We start from the raw sequence: 17221 nt of genomic DNA, 5'->3' as shown, positions 1-17221 counted from the left end.
TGCTGGCTGTGTGGGGGGAGCACTGACAGTGCTGGCTAAGTGGGGGAGCACTGACAGTGCTGGCTCTGTGGGCGGAGCACTGACAGTGCTGGCTGTGTGTGGGGGAGCACTGACAGTGCTGGCTGTGTGGGGGGAGCACTGACAGTGCTGGCTGTGTGGTGGGAGCACTGACAGTGCTGGCTGTGCGGTGGGAGCACTGACAGTGCTGGCTGTGCGGTGGGAGCACTGACAGTGCTGGCTGTGTGGGGAGAGCACTGACAGTGCTGGCTGTGTGGGGGGAGCACTGACAGTGCTGGCTGTTTGGGGGAGCACTGACAGTGCTGGCTGTGTGAGGGGGAGCACTGACAGTGCTGGCTGTGTGTTGGGAGCTCGGACAGTGCTGGCTGTGTGGGGGAGCACTGACAGTGCTGGCTGTGTGTTGGGAGCACTGACTGTGCTGGCTGTGTGGGGGGAGCACTGAAAGTGCTGGCTGTGTGGGGGAGCACTGGCAGTGTTGGCTGTGTGGAGGGATCACTGACAGTGCTGGCTGTGTGGGTGGAGCACTGACAGTGCTGGCTGTGTGGTGGGAGCATTGACAGTGCTGGCTGTGTGGGGGAGCACTGACAGTGCTGGCTGTGTGGTGGGAGCACTGACAGTGCTGGCTGTGTGGGGGGAGGATGACAGTGCTGGCTCTGTGGGGGAGCACTGACAGTGCTGGCTGTGTGGTGGCAGCACTGACAGTGCTGACTGTGTGGAGGAGCACTGACAATGCTGGCTGTGTGGGGGGAGGATGACAGTGCTGGATGTGTGGTGGGAGCACTGACAGTGCTGGCTGTGTGGGGGGTGCACTGACAGTGCTGGTGGTGTGGTGGGAGCACAGACAGCGCTGGCTGTGTGGGTGAGCACTGACAGTGCTGGCTGTGTGGGGGAACACTCACAGCGCTGGCTGTGGGTGGAGAACTGGCAGTGGTGGCTGTGGGGGAGCAGTGATTGTGCTGGCTGTGTGGGGTGGGGTCACTGACAGTGCTGGCTGTGTAGTGGGAGCACTGACAGTGCTGGCTGTGTGGTGGGAGCACTGGCAGTGCTGGCTGTGTGGAGGAGCACTGGCACTGCTGGCTGTATGGGGAGCACTGACAGTGCTGGCTGTGTTGGGGAGCACTGACAGTGCTGGCTGTGTGGGGGGAGCACTGACAGTGCTAGCTGTGTGGTGGGAGCACTGACAGTGCTGGCTGTGTGGGGGGAGCACTGACAGTGCTGGCTGTGTGGGGGGTGCACTGACAGTGCTGGCTGTGTGGTGGGAGCACTGACAATGCTGGCTGTGTGGGGAGCACTGACAGTGCTGGCTGTGTGTTTGGAGCACTGAGATTGCTGGCTGTGTGGGGGAGCACTGACAGTGCTGGCTGTGTGGCGGGAGCACTGATAGTGCTTGCTGTGTGGGGGGAGCACTGACAGTGCTGGCTGTGTGGGGGGAGCACTGACAGTGCTGGCTGTGTGGGGAGCACTGACAGTGCTGGCGGTGTGGCGGGAGCACTGACAGTGCTGGCTGTGTGGTCGGAGCACTGACAGTGCTGGCTGTGTGTGTGGGAGCACTGAGAGTGCAGTCTGCATGGTGGGAGCATTGACAGTGCTGGCTGTGTGGGGGGAGCACTGACAGTGTTGGCTGTGTGGTGGGAGCACTGGCAGTGCTGGCTGTGTGGTGGGAGCACTGACAGTGCTGGCTATGTAGTGGGAAGACTGACAGTGCTGGCTCTGTGGGGGAGCACTGAAAGTGCTGGCTGTGTGGTGGGAGCACTGACAGTGCTGGCTGTGTGGGGGAGCACTGACAGTGCTGGCTGTGTGGGGGGAGCACTGACAGTGTTGCCTGTGTGGCATGAGCTCGGACAGTGCTGGCTGTGAGTGTGGAACACTGACAGTGCTGGCTGTGTGGGGGAGCACTGATAGTGCTTGCTGTGTGGGGGAGCACTGACAGTGCTGGCTGTGTGGGGGGAGCACTGACAGTGCTGGCTGTGTGGGGAGCACTGACAGTGCTGGCGGTGTTGCGGGAGCACTGACGGTGCTGGCTGTGTGGGAGCACTGACAGTGCTGGCTGTGTGGGGAGCACTGACAGTGCTGGCGGAGTGGCGGGAGCACTGCCAGTGCTGGCTGTGTGGGGAGCACTGACACTGTTGGCTATGTGGTGGGAGCATTGACAGTGCTGGCTGTGTGGGGGGAGCACTGACAGTGCTGGCTGTGTGTGTGGGAGCACTGACAGTGCAGTCTGTATGGTGGGAGCATTGACAGTGCTGGCTGTGTGGGGGGAGCATTGACAGTGCTGGCTGTGTGGTGGGAGCACTGACAGTGCTGGCTGTGTGGGGGTGCACTGACAGTGCTGGCTGTGTGGGGGGAGCACTGACAGTGTTGCCTGTGTGGCAGGAGCTCGGACAGTGCTGGCTGTGAGGGTGGAGCACTGACAGTGCTGGCTGTGTGGGGGAGCACTGACAGTGCTGACTGTGTGGGGGAGCACTGACAGTGCTGGCTGTGTGGGGGAGCACTGACAGTGCTAGCTCTGTGGGAGAGCACTGGCAGTGCTGGCTGTGTGGGGAGCACTCGCAGTGCTGGCTGTCGGTGGAGAACTGGCAGTGCTGGCTGTGTGGGGGGGTCACTGACAGTGCTGGCTGTGTGGGGAGCACTGACAGTGCTAGCTGTGTGTGGGAGCACTGACAGTGCAGGCTGTGTGGGGAGCACTGACAGCGCTGGCTGTGTGGGGGGAGGATGACAGTGTTGGCTGTGTGGTGGGAGCACTGGCAGTGCTGGCTGTGTGGGGAGCATTGACAGTGCTGGCTGTGTGGGGGAGCACTGACAGTGCTGGCTGTATGGGGGGAGCACTGACAGTGCTGGCTGTGTGGGGGAGCATTGACAGTGCTGGCTGTGTGGGGGAGCACTGACAGTGATGGCTGTGGAGGGGGAGGATGACAGTGCTGGCTGTGTGGGGAGCACTGACACTGTTGGCTGTGTGGTGGGAGCATTGACAGTGCTGGCTGTGTGGGGGGAGCACTGACAGTGCTGGCTGTGTGTGGGAGCACTGACAGTGCAGTCTGTATGGTGGGAGCATTGACAGTGCTGGCTGTGTGGGGGGAGCATTGACAGTGCTGGCTGTGTGGTGGGAGCACTGACAGTGCTGGCTGTGTGATGGAAGCACTGACAGTGCTGGCTGTTTGGGAGCACGGACAGTGGTGGCTGTGTGGTAGGAGCACTGACAGTGCTGGCTGTGCGGTGGGAGCACTGGCAGTGCTGGCTGTGTGGGGGAGCATTGACAGTGCTGGCTGTATGGGGGAGCACTGACAGTGCTGGCTGTGTGGGGCGTGCACTTACAGTACTGGCTGTGTGGGGGAGCACTGGCAGTGCTGGCTGTGTGGTGGGAGCACTGACAGTGCTAGCTGTGTGGTGGGAGCTCTGATAGTGCTGGCTGTGTGGGGTGGGGGCACTGACAGCGCTGGCTGTGTGGGGAGCACTGTTAGTGCTGGCTGTGTGGGGGAGCACTGACAGTGCTGGCTGTGTGGGGAGCACCAACAGTGCTGGCTGTGTGTTTGGAGCACTGATAGTGCTGGTTGTGTGGGGGGAGCACTGACAGTGCTGGCTGTGTGGGGGAGCACTGACAGTGCTGGCTGTGTGGGGAGCACTGACAGTGCTGGCTGTGTGGGGGGAGCACTGACAGTGCTGGCTGTGTGGGGAGCACTGACAGTGCTGGCTGTGTGTTTGGAGCACTGATAGTGCTGGCTGTGTGGGGGGAGCACTGACAGTGCTGGCTGTGTGGGGGGAGCACTGACAGTGCTGGCTGTGTCGTGATAGCACGGACAGTGCTGGCTGTGTGGGTTAGCACTGACAGTGCTGGCTGTGTGGGGAGAGCACTGAGAGTGCTGGCTGTGTGGGGGGAGCACTGACAGTGCTGGCTGTTTGGGGGAGCACTGACAGTGCTGGCTGTGTGTGGGGGAGCACTGACAGTGCTGGCTGTGTGTTGGGAGCTCGGACAGTGCTGGCTGTGTGGGGGAGCACTGACAGTGCTGGCTGTGTGGGGGGGAGCACAGAAAGTGCTGGCTGTGTGGGGGGAGCACTGACAGTGCTGGCTGTGTGGAGGGATCACTGACAGTGCTGGCTGTGTGGGTGGAGCACTGACAGTGCTGGCTGTGTGGGGGGAGCACTGACAGTGCTGGCTGTGTGGAGGAGCACTGACAATGCTGGCTGTGTGGGGGGAGGATGACAGTGCTGGCTGTGTGGTGGGAGCACTGACAGTGCTGGCTGTGTGGGGGGAGCACAGACAGTGCTGGTGGTGTGGTGGGAGCACTGACAGCGCTGGCTGTGTGGGGGAGCACTGACAGTGCTGGCTGTGTGGCGGGAGCACTGACAGTGCTGGCTGTGTGGGGGAGAACTGACAGTGCTGGCTGTGTGGGGGAGCACTGACAGTGCTGGCTGTGTGGGGGAGCATTGACAGTGCTGGCGGTGTGGCGGGAGCACTGACAGTGCTGGCTGTGTGGTCGGAGCACTGACAGTGCTGGCTGTGTGTGTGGGAGCACTGACAGTGCAGTCTGTATGGTGGGAGCATTGACAGTGCTGGCTGTGTGGGGGAGCACTGACAGTGCTGGCTGTGTGGTGGGAGTACTGGCAGTGCTGGCTGTGTGGTGGGAGCACTGACAGTGCTGGCTATGTAGTGGGAACACTGACAGTGCTGGCTCTGTGGGGGAGCACTGACAGTGCTGGCTGTGTGGGGGGAGCACTGACAGTGCTGGCTGTGAGGGTGGAGCACTGACAGTGCTGGCTGTCTGGGGAGCACTGACAGTGCTGGCTGTGTGGGGGAGCACTGACAGTGCTGGCTGTGTGGGGAGCACTGACAGTGCTGGCTGTGTGGTCGGAGCACTGACAGTGCTGGCTGTCTGGTCGGAGCACTGACAGTGCTGGCTGTGTGTGGGAGCACTGACAGTGCAGTCTGTATGGTGGGAGCATTGACAGTGCTGGCTGTGTGAGGGGAGCACTGACAGTGCTGGCTGTGTGGTGGGAGCACTGGCAGTGCTGGCTGTGTGGTGGGAGCACTGACAGTGCTGGCTATGTAGTGGGAACACTGACAGTGCTGGCTCTGTGGGGGAGCACTGAAAGTACTGGCTGTGTGGTGGGAGCACTGACAGTGCTGGCTGTGTGGGGGAGCACTGACAGTGCTGGCTGTGTGGGGGAGCACTGACAGTGCTGGCTGTGTGGGGGGAGCACTGACAGTGTTGCCTGTGTGGCAGGAGCTCGGACAGTTCTGGCTGTGAGGGTGGAGCACTGACAGTGCTGGCTGTGTGGGGGAGCACTGACAGTGCTAACTGTGTGGGGGAGCACTGACAGTGCTGGCTGTGTGGGGGAGCACTGACAGTGCTGGCTGTGTGGGGTAGGAGCACTGACATTGCTGGCTGTGTGGGGGGAGCACTGACAGTGCTGGCTGTGTGGGGAGCACTGACAGTGCTGGCTGTGTGGTGGGTGCACTGACAGTGCTGGCTGTGTGGGGGGAGCACTGACAGTGCTGGCTGTGTGGGGAGCACTGACAGTGCTGGCTGTGTGTTTGGAGCACTGAGAGTGCTGGCTGTGTGGGGGAGCACTGACAGTGCTGGCTGTGTGTTTGGAGCACTGAGAGTGCTGGCTGTGTGGGGGAGCACTGACAGTGCTGGCTGTGTGTTTGGAGCACTGAGAGTGCTGGCTGTGTGTTTGGAGCACTGAGAGTGCTGGCTGTGTGTTTGGAGCACTGACAGTGCTGGCTGTGTGGGGAGCACTGACAGTGCTGGCTGTGTGTTTGGAGCACTGAGAGTGCTGGCTGTGTGGGGGAGCACTGACAGTGCTGGCTGTGTGGCGGGAGCACTGATAGTGCTTGCTGTGTGGGGGAGCACTGACAGTGCTGGCTGTGTGGGGGAGCATTGACAGTGCTGGCTGTGTGGGGAGCACTGACAGTGCTGGCGGTGTGGCGGGAGCACAGACAGTGCTGGCTGTGTGGTCGGAGCACTGACAGTGCTGGCTGTGTGGTCGGAGCACTGACTGTGCTGGCTGTGTGTGTGGGAGCACTGACAGTGCAGTCTGTATGGTGGAAGCATTGACAGTGCTGGCTGTGTGGGGGGAGCACTGACAGTGCTGGCTGTGTGGTGGGAGTACTGGCAGTGCTGGCTGTGTGGTGGGAGCACTGACAGTGCTGGCTATGTACTGGGAACACTGACAGTGCTGGCTCTGTGGGGGAGCACTGACAGTGCTGGCTGTGTGTTTGGAGCACTGAGAGTGCTGGCTGTGTGGGGGAGCACTGACAGTGCTGGCTGTGTGGCGGGAGCACTGATAGTGCTTGCTGTGTGGGGGGAGCACTGACAGTGCTGGCTGTGTGGGGGAGCACTGACAGTGCTGGCTGTGTGGGGAGCACTGACAGTGCAGGCGGTGTGGCGGGAGCACTGACAGTGCTGGCTGTGTGTTTGGAGCACTGAGAGTGCTGGCTGTGTGGGGGAGCACTGCCAGTGCTGGCTGTGTGGGGGAGCACTGACAGTGCTGGCTGTGTGGGGAGCACTGACAGTGCTGGCTTAGTGGTGAGAGCACTGACAGTGCTGGCTGTGTGGGTTAGCACTGACAGTGCTGGTTGTGTGGGGGAGCACTGACAGTGCTGGCTGTGTGGGGGAGCACTGGCAGTGCTGGCTGTGTGGGGGAGCACTGTCAGTGCTGGCTGTGTGGGGGGCACTGACAGTGCTGGCTGTGTGGGGAGCACTGACAGTGCTGGCTTAGTGGTGAGAGCACTGACAGTGCTGGCTGTGTGGGTTAGCACTGACAGTGCTGGTTGTGTGGGGGAGCACTGACAGTGCTGGCTGTGTGGGGGAGCACTGGCAGTGCTGGCTGTGTGGGGGAGCACTGACAGTGCTGGCTGTGTGGGGAGCACTGACAGTGCTGGCTGTGTGGGGGAGCACTGATAGTGCTGGCTGTGTGGTGGGAGCACTGACAGTGCTGGCTGTGTGGTGGGAGCACTGGCAGTGCTGGCTGTGTGGTGGGAGCACTGGCAGTGCTGGCTGTGTGGTGGGAGCACTGACAGTGCTGGCTGTGTGGTGGGAGCACTCACAGTGCTGGCTGTGTGGTGAGAGCACAGACAGTGCTGGCTGTGTGGGAGGAGCACATACAGTGCTGGCTGTGTGGGGGAGCACTGACAGTGCTGGCTGTGTGGTGAGAGCACTGACAGTGCTGGCTGTGTGGGAGGAGCACAGTCAGTGCTGGCTGTGTGGGGGGCACTGACAGTGCTGGCTGTGTGGGGGAGCACTGACAGTGCTGGCTGTGTGGTGAGAGCACTGACAGTGCTGGCTGTGTGGGTTAGCACTGACAGTGCTGGCTGTGTGTGTGGGAGTACTGAAAGTGCTGTCTGTGTGGGAGGAGCACTGACAGTGCTGGCTGTGTGGGGAGCACCAACAGTGCTGGTTGTGTGGTGGGAGCACTGACAGTGCTGGCTGTGTGGGTGAGCACTGACAGTGCTAGCTCTGTGGGAGAGCACTGACAGTGCTGGCTGTGTGGGGCGCACTCTCAGTGCTGGCTGTGGGTTGAGAACTGGCAGTGCTGGCTGTGTGGTGGGAGCACTGACAATGCTGGCTGTGGGGAGCACTGACAGTGCTGGCTGTGTGGGGTGGGGTCACTGACAGTGCTGACTGTGGGGGGTGCACTGACAGTGCTGGCGGTGCGGTGGGAGAACTGCCGGTGCTGGCTCTGTGGGGGAGCACTGACACTGCTGGCTGTGTGGTGGGAGCACTGACAGTGCTGGCTGTGAGGGTGGAGCACTGACAGTGCTGGTTGTGTGGGGGAGCACTGACAGTGCTCGCTGTGTGGGGAGCACTGGCAGTGCTGGCTGTGTGGGGGAGCACTGACAGTGCTGGCTGTGTGGGGAGCACTGACAGTGCTGGCTGTGCAGGGGGAGCACTGATAGTGCTGGCTGTGTGTGGGGACCACTGACAGTGCTGGCTGTGTGGTGGGAGCACTGGCAGTGCTGGCTGTGTGGTGGGAGCACTGACAGTGCTGGCTGTGTGGTGGGAGCACTGACAGTGCTGGCTGTGTGGTGAGAGCACTGACAGTGCTGGCTGTCTGGGAGGAGCACTGACAGTGCTGGCTGTGTGGGGAGCACTGACAGTGCTGGCTGTGTGGGGGAGCAATGACAGTGCTGGCTGTGTGGTGAGAGCACTGACAGTGCTGGCTGTGTGGTGGGAGCACTGACAGTGCTGGCTATGTAGTGGGAACACTGACAGTGCTGGCTCTGTGGGGGAGCACTGAAAGTGCTGGCTGTGTGGTGGGAGCACTGACAGTGCTGGCTGTGTGGGGGAGCACTGACAGTGCTGGCTGTGTGGGGGAGCACTGACAGTGCTGGCTGTGTGGGGGGAGCACTGACAGTGTTGCCTGTGTGGCAGGAGCTCGGACAGTTCTGGCTGTGAGGGTGGAGCACTGACAGTGCTGGCTGTGTGGGGGAGCACTGACAGTGCTAACTGTGTGGGGGAGCACTGACAGTGCTGGCTGTGTGGGGGAGCACTGACAGTGCTGGCTGTGTGGGGTAGGAGCACTGACATTGCTGGCTGTGTGGGGGGAGCACTGACAGTGCTGGCTGTGTGGGGAGCACTGACAGTGCTGGCTGTGTGGGGGGTGCACTGACAGTGCTGGCTGTGTGGGGGGAGCACTGACAGAGCTGGCTGTGTGGGGAGCACTGACAGTGCTGGCTGTGTGTTTGGAGCACTGAGAGTGCTGGCTGTGTGGGGGAGCACTGACAGTGCTGGCTGTGTGTTTGGAGCACTGAGAGTGCTGGCTGTGTGGGGGAGCACTGACAGTGCTGGCTGTGTGTTTGGAGCACAGAGAGTGCTGGCTGTGTGTTTGGAGCACTGAGAGTGCTGGCTGTGTGTTTGGAGCACTGACAGTGCTGGCTGTGTGGGGAGCACTGACAGTGCTGGCTGTGTGTTTGGAGCACTGACAGTGCTGGCTGTGTCGTGATAGCACGGACAGTGCTGGCTGTGTGGGTTAGCACTGACAGTGCTGGCTGTGTGGGGAGAGCACTGAGAGTGCTGGCTGTGTGGGGGGAGCACTGACAGTGCTGGCTGTTTGGGGGAGCACTGACAGTGCTGGCTGTGTGTGGGGGAGCACTGACAGTGCTGGCTGTGTGTTGGGAGCTCGGACAGTGCTGGCTGTGTGGGGGAGCACTGACAGTGCTGGCTGTGTGGGGGGGAGCACAGAAAGTGCTGGCTGTGTGGGGGGAGCACTGACAGTGCTGGCTGTGTGGAGGGATCACTGACAGTGCTGGCTGTGTGGGTGGAGCACTGACAGTGCTGGCTGTGTGGGGGGAGCACTGACAGTGCTGGCTGTGTGGAGGAGCACTGACAATGCTGGCTGTGTGGGGGGAGGATGACAGTGCTGGCTGTGTGGTGGGAGCACTGACAGTGCTGGCTGTGTGGGGGGAGCACAGACAGTGCTGGTGGTGTGGTGGGAGCACTGACAGCGCTGGCTGTGTGGGGGAGCACTGACAGTGCTGGCTGTGTGGCGGGAGCACTGACAGTGCTGGCTGTGTGGGGGAGAACTGACAGTGCTGGCTGTGTGGGGGAGCACTGACAGTGCTGGCTGTGTGGGGGAGCATTGACAGTGCTGGCGGTGTGGCGGGAGCACTGACAGTGCTGGCTGTGTGGTCGGAGCACTGACAGTGCTGGCTGTGTGTGTGGGAGCACTGACAGTGCAGTCTGTATGGTGGGAGCATTGACAGTGCTGGCTGTGTGGGGGAGCACTGACAGTGCTGGCTGTGTGGTGGGAGTACTGGCAGTGCTGGCTGTGTGGTGGGAGCACTGACAGTGCTGGCTATGTAGTGGGAACACTGACAGTGCTGGCTCTGTGGGGGAGCACTGACAGTGCTGGCTGTGTGGGGGGAGCACTGACAGTGCTGGCTGTGAGGGTGGAGCACTGACAGTGCTGGCTGTCTGGGGAGCACTGACAGTGCTGGCTGTGTGGGGGGGAGCACTGACAGTGCTGGCTGTGTGGGGAGCACTGACAGTGCTGGCTGTGTGGTCGGAGCACTGACAGTGCTGGCTGTCTGGTCGGAGCACTGACAGTGCTGGCTGTGTGTGGGAGCACTGACAGTGCAGTCTGTATGGTGGGAGCATTGACAGTGCTGGCTGTGTGAGGGGAGCACTGACAGTGCTGGCTGTGTGGTGGGAGCACTGGCAGTGCTGGCTGTGTGGTGGGAGCACTGACAGTGCTGGCTATGTAGTGGGAACACTGACAGTGCTGGCTCTGTGGGGGAGCACTGAAAGTACTGGCTGTGTGGTGGGAGCACTGACAGTGCTGGCTGTGTGGGGGAGCACTGACAGTGCTGGCTGTGTGGGGGAGCACTGACAGTGCTGGCTGTGTGGGGGGAGCACTGACAGTGTTGCCTGTGTGGCAGGAGCTCGGACAGTTCTGGCTGTGAGGGTGGAGCACTGACAGTGCTGGCTGTGTGGGGGAGCACTGACAGTGCTAACTGTGTGGGGGAGCACTGACAGTGCTGGCTGTGTGGGGGAGCACTGACAGTGCTGGCTGTGTGGGGTAGGAGCACTGACATTGCTGGCTGTGTGGGGGGAGCACTGACAGTGCTGGCTGTGTGGGGAGCACTGACAGTGCTGGCTGTGTGGGGGGTGCACTGACAGTGCTGGCTGTGTGGGGGGAGCACTGACAGTGCTGGCTGTGTGGGGGAGCACTGACAGTGCTGGCTGTGTGTTTGGAGCACTGAGAGTGCTGGCTGTGTGGGGGAGCACTGACAGTGCTGGCTGTGTGTTTGGAGCACTGAGAGTGCTGGCTGTGTGGGGGAGCACTGACAGTGCTGGCTGTGTGTTTGGAGCACTGAGAGTGCTGGCTGTGTGTTTGGAGCACTGAGAGTGCTGGCTGTGTGTTTGGAGCACTGACAGTGCTGGCTGTGTGGGGAGCACTGACAGTGCTGGCTGTGTGTTTGGAGCACTGAGAGTGCTGGCTGTGTGGGGGAGCACTGACAGTGCTGGCTGTGTGGCGGGAGCACTGATAGTGCTTGCTGTGTGGGGGAGCACTGACAGTGCTGGCTGTGTGGGGGAGCATTGACAGTGCTGGCTGTGTGGGGAGCACTGACAGTGCTGGCGGTGTGGCGGGAGCACAGACAGTGCTGGCTGTGTGGTCGGAGCACTGACAGTGCTGGCTGTGTGGTCGGAGCACTGACAGTGCTGGCTGTGTGTGTGGGAGCACTGACAGTGCAGTCTGTATGGTGGAAGCATTGACAGTGCTGGCTGTGTGGGGGGAGCACTGACAGTGCTGGCTGTGTGGTGGGAGTACTGGCAGTGCTGGCTGTGTGGTGGGAGCACTGACAGTGCTGGCTATGTACTGGGAACACTGACAGTGCTGGCTCTGTGGGGGAGCACTGACAGTGCTGGCTGTGTGTTTGGAGCACTGAGAGTGCTGGCTGTGTGGGGGAGCACTGACAGTGCTGGCTGTGTGGCGGGAGCACTGATAGTGCTTGCTGTGTGGGGGGAGCACTGACAGTGCTGGCTGTGTGGGGGGAGCACTGACAGTGCTGGCTGTGTGGGGAGCACTGACAGTGCAGGCGGTGTGGCGGGAGCACTGACAGTGCTGGCTGTGTGTTTGGAGCACTGAGAGTGCTGGCTGTGTGGGGGAGCACTGCCAGTGCTGGCTGTGTGGGGGAGCACTGACAGTGCTGGCTGTGTGGGGAGCACTGACAGTGCTGGCTGTGTGGGGGAGCACTGACAGTGCTGGCTGTGTGGGGAGCACTGACAGTGCTGGCTGTGTAGGGGGAGCACTGATAGTGCTGGCTGTGTGTGGGGACCACTGACAGTGCTGGCTGTGTGGTGGGAGCACTGGCAGTGCTGGCTGTGTGGTGGGAGCACTGACAGTGCTGGCTGTGTGGTGGGAGCACTGACAGTGCTGGCTGTGTGGTGAGAGCACTGACAGTGCTGGCTGTCTGGGAGGAGCACTGACAGTGCTGGCTGTGTGGGGAGCACTGACAGTGCTGGCTGTGTGGGGGAGCAATGACAGTGCTGGCTGTGTGGTGAGAGCACTGACAGTGCTGGCTGTGTGGTGAGAGCACTTACAGTGCTGGCTGTGTGGGAGGAGCACAGTCAGTGCTGGCTGTGTGGGGGGCACTGACAGTGCTGGCTGTGTGGGGAGCACTGACAGTGCTGGCTTAGTGGTGAGAGCACTGACAGTGCTGGCTGTGTGGGTTAGCACTGACAGTGCTGGTTGTGTGGGGGAGCACTGACAGTGCTGGCTGTGTGGGGGAGCACTGGCAGTGCTGGCTGTGTGGGGGAGCACTGACAGTGCTGGCTGTGTGGGGAGCACTGACAGTGCTGGCTGTGTGGGGGAGCACTGATAGTGCTGGCTGTGTGGTGGGAGCACTGACAGTGCTGGCTGTGTGGTGGGAGCACTGGCAGTGCTGGCTGTGTGGTGGGAGCACTGGCAGTGCTGGCTGTGTGGTGGGAGCACTGACAGTGCTGGCTGTGTGGTGGGAGCACTCACAGTGCTGGCTGTGTGGTGAGAGCACAGACAGTGCTGGCTGTGTGGGAGGAGCACATACAGTGCTGGCTGTGTGGGGGAGCACTGACAGTGCTGGCTGTGTGGTGAGAGCACTGACAGTGCTGGCTGTGTGGGAGGAGCACAGTCAGTGCTGGCTGTGTGGGGGGCACTGACAGTGCTGGCTGTGTGGGGGAGCACTGACAGTGCTGGCTGTGTGGTGAGAGCACTGACAGTGCTGGCTGTGTGGGTTAGCACTGACAGTGCTGGCTGTGTGTGTGGGAGTACTGAAAGTGCTGTCTGTGTGGGAGGAGCACTGACAGTGCTGGCTGTGTGGGGAGCACCAACAGTGCTGGTTGTGTGGTGGGAGCACTGACAGTGCTGGCTGTGTGGGTGAGCACTGACAGTGCTAGCTCTGTGGGAGAGCACTGACAGTGCTGGCTGTGTGGGGCGCACTCTCAGTGCTGGCTGTGGGTTGAGAACTGGCAGTGCTGGCTGTGTGGTGGGAGCACTGACAATGCTGGCTGTGGGGAGCACTGACAGTGCTGGCTGTGTGGGGTGGGGTCACTGACAGTGCTGACTGTGGGGGGTGCACTGACAGTGCTGGCGGTGCGGTGGGAGAACTGCCGGTGCTGGCTCTGTGGGGGAGCACTGACACTGCTGGCTGTGTGGTGGGAGCACTGACAGTGCTGGCTGTGAGGGTGGAGCACTGACAGTGCTGGTTGTGTGGGGGAGCACTGACAGTGCTCGCTGTGTGGGGAGCACTGGCAGTGCTGGCTGTGTGGGGGAGCACTGACAGTGCTGGCTGTGTGGGGAGCACTGACAGTGCTGGCTGTGCAGGGGGAGCACTGATAGTGCTGGCTGTGTGTGGGGACCACTGACAGTGCTGGCTGTGTGGTGGGAGCACTGGCAGTGCTGGCTGTGTGGTGGGAGCACTGACAGTGCTGGCTGTGTGGTGGGAGCACTGACAGTGCTGGCTGTGTGGTGAGAGCACTGACAGTGCTGGCTGTCTGGGAGGAGCACTGACAGTGCTGGCTGTGTGGGGAGCACTGACAGTGCTGGCTGTGTGGGGGAGCAATGACAGTGCTGGCTGTGTGGTGAGAGCACTGACAGTGCTGGCTGTGTGGTGGGAGCACTGACAGTGCTGGCTATGTAGTGGGAACACTGACAGTGCTGGCTCTGTGGGGGAGCACTGAAAGTGCTGGCTGTGTGGTGGGAGCACTGACAGTGCTGGCTGTGTGGGGGAGCACTGACAGTGCTGGCTGTGTGGGGGAGCACTGACAGTGCTGGCTGTGTGGGGGGAGCACTGACAGTGTTGCCTGTGTGGCAGGAGCTCGGACAGTTCTGGCTGTGAGGGTGGAGCACTGACAGTGCTGGCTGTGTGGGGGAGCACTGACAGTGCTAACTGTGTGGGGGAGCACTGACAGTGCTGGCTGTGTGGGGGAGCACTGACAGTGCTGGCTGTGTGGGGTAGGAGCACTGACATTGCTGGCTGTGTGGGGGGAGCACTGACAGTGCTGGCTGTGTGGGGAGCACTGACAGTGCTGGCTGTGTGGGGGGTGCACTGACAGTGCTGGCTGTGTGGGGGGAGCACTGACAGTGCTGGCTGTGTGGGGAGCACTGACAGTGCTGGCTGTGTGTTTGGAGCACTGAGAGTGCTGGCTGTGTGGGGGAGCACTGACAGTGCTGGCTGTGTGTTTGGAGCACTGAGAGTGCTGGCTGTGTGGGGGAGCACTGACAGTGCTGGCTGTGTGTTTGGAGCACAGAGAGTGCTGGCTGTGTGTTTGGAGCACTGAGAGTGCTGGCTGTGTGTTTGGAGCACTGACAGTGCTGGCTGTGTGGGGAGCACTGACAGTGCTGGCTGTGTGTTTGGAGCACTGAGAGTGCTGGCTGTGTGGGGGAGCACTGACAGTGCTGGCTGTGTGGCGGGAGCACTGATAGTGCTTGCTGTGTGGGGGAGCACTGACAGTGCTGGCTGTGTGGGGGAGCATTGACAGTGCTGGCTTGGTGGGGAGCACTGACAGTGCTGGCGGTGTGGCGGGAGCACTGACAGTGCTGGCTGTGTGGTCGGAGCACTGACAGTGCTGGCTGTGTGGTCGGAGCACTGACAGTGCTGGCTGTGTGTGTGGGAGCACTGACAGTGCAGTCTGTATGCTGGAAGCATTGACAGTGCTGGCTGTGTGGGGGGAGCACAAACAGTGCTGGCTGTGTGGTGGGAGTACTGGCAGTGCTGGCTGTGTGGTGGGAGCACTGACAGTGCTGGCTATGTACTGGGAACACTGACAGTGCTGGCTCTGTGGGGGAGCACTGACAGTGCTGGCTGTGTGTTTGGAGCACTGAGAGTGCTGGCTGTGTGGGGGAGCACTGACAGTGCTGGCTGTGTGGCGGGAGCACTGATAGTGCTTGCTGTGTGGGGGGAGCACTGACAGTGCTGGCTGTGTGGGGGGAGCACTGACAGTGCTGGCTGTGTGGGGAGCACTGACAGTGCTGGCGGTGTGGCGGGAGCACTGACAGTGCTGGCTGTGTGTTTGGAGCACTGAGAGTGCTGGCTGTGTGGGGGAGCACTGACAGTGCTGGCTGTGTGGCGGGAGCACTGATAGTGCTTGCTGTGTGGGGGAGCACTGACAGTGCTGGCTGTGTGGGGGAGCACTGACAGTGCTGACTGTGTGGGGAGCACTGACAGTGCTGGCTGTGTAGGGGGAGCACTGATAGTGCTGGCTGTGTGTGGGGACCACTGACAGTGCTGGCTGTGTGGTGGGAGCACTGGCAGTGCTGGCTGTGTGGTGGGAGCACTGACAGTGCTGGCTGTGTGGTGGGAGCACTGACAGTGCTGGCTGTGTGGTGAGAGCACTGACAGTGCTGGCTGTCTGGGAGGAGCACTGACAGTGCTGGCTGTGTGGGGAGCACTGACAGTGCTGGCTGTGTGGGGGAGCAATGACAGTGCTGGCTGTGTGGTGAGAGCACTGACAGTGCTGGCTGTGTGGTGAGAGCACTGACAGTGCTGGCTGTGTGGGAGGAGCACAGTCAGTGCTGGCTGTGTGGGGGGCACTGACAGTGCTGGCTGTGTGGGGAGCACTGACAGTGCTGGCTGTGTGGTGAGAGCACTGACAGTGCTGGCTGTGTGGGTTAGCACTGACAGTGCTGGTTGTGTGGGGGAGCACTGACAGTGCTGGCTGTGTGGGGGAGCACTGGCAGTGCTGGCTGTGTGGGGGAGCACTGACAGTGCTGGCTGTGTGGGGAGCACTGACAGTGCTGGCTGTGTGGGGGAGCACTGATAGTGCTGGCTGTGTGGTGGGAGCACTGACAGTGCTGGCTGTGTGGTGGGAGCACTGGCAGTGCTGGCTGTGTGGTGGGAGCACTGGCAGTGCTGGCTGTGTGGTGGGAGCACTGACAGTGCTGGCTGTGTGGTGGGAGCACTCACACTGCTGGCTGTGTGGTGAGAGCACAGACAGTGCTGGCTGTGTGGGAGGAGCACATACAGTGCTGGCTGTGTGGTGGGAGCACTGACAGTGCTGGCTGTGTGGTGGGAGCACTGACAGTGCTGGCTGTGTGGTGAGAGCACTGACAGTGCTGGCTGTCTGGGAGGAGCACTGACAGTGCTGGCTGTGTGGGGAGCACTGACAGTGCTGGCTGTGTGGGGGAGCAATGACAGTGCTGGCTGTGTGGTGAGAGCACTGACAGTGCTGGCTGTGTGGTGAGAGCACTTACAGTGCTGGCTGTGTGGGAGGAGCACAGTCAGTGCTGGCTGTGTGGGGGGCACTGACAGTGCTGGCTGTGTGGGGAGCACTGACAGTGCTGGCTGTGTGGTGAGAGCACTGACAGTGCTGGCTGTGTGGGTTAGCACTGACAGTGCTGGTTGTGTGGGGGAGCACTGACAGTGCTGGCTGTGTGGGGGAGCACTGGCAGTGCTGGCTGTGTGAGGGAGCACTGACAGTGCTGGCTGTGTGGGGAGCACTGACAGTGCTGGCTGTGTGGGGGAGCACTGATAGTGCTGGCTGTGTGGTGGGAGCACTGACAGTGCTGGCTGTGTGGTGGGAGCACTGGCAGTGCTGGCTGTGTGGTGGGAGCACTGGCAGTGCTGGCTGTGTGGTGGGAGCACTGACAGTGCTGGCTGTGTGGTGGGAGCACTCACAGTGCTGGCTGTGTGGTGAGAGCACAGACAGTGCTGGCTGTGTGGGAGGAGCACATACAGTGCTGGCTGTGTGGGGGAGCACTGACAGTGCTGGCTGTGTGGTGAGAGCACTGACAGTGCTGGCTGTGTGGGAGGAGCACAGTCAGTGCTGGCTGTGTGGGGGGCACTGACAGTGCTGGCTGTGTGGGGGAGCACTGCCAGTGCTGGCTGTGTGGTGAGAGCACTGACAGTGCTGGCTGTGTGGGTTAGCACTGACAGTGCTGGCTGTGTGTGTGGGAGTACTGAAAGTGCTGTCTGTGTGGGAGGAGCACTGACAGTGCTGGCTGTGTGGGGAGCACCAACAGTGCTGGTTGTGTGGTGGGAGCACTGACAGTGCTGGCTGTGTGGGTGAGCACTGACAGTGCTAGCTCTGTGGGAGAGCACTGACAGTGCTGGCTGTGTGGGGCGCACTCTCAGTGCTGGCTGTGGGTTGAGAACTGGCAGTGCTGGCTGTGTGGTGGGAGCACTGACAATGCTGGCTGTGGGGAGCACTGACAGTGCTGGCTGTGTGGGGTGGGGTCACTGACAGTGCTGACTGTGGGGGGTGCACTGACAGTGCTGGCGGTGCGG

The sequence above is a fragment of the Scyliorhinus torazame genome, chromosome 5, assembly GCF_047496885.1.
Source record: "Scyliorhinus torazame isolate Kashiwa2021f chromosome 5, sScyTor2.1, whole genome shotgun sequence".
Classification (NCBI taxonomy): domain Eukaryota; kingdom Metazoa; phylum Chordata; class Chondrichthyes; order Carcharhiniformes; family Scyliorhinidae; genus Scyliorhinus; species Scyliorhinus torazame.
Note: the sequence above shows the minus strand (reverse complement) of the source record.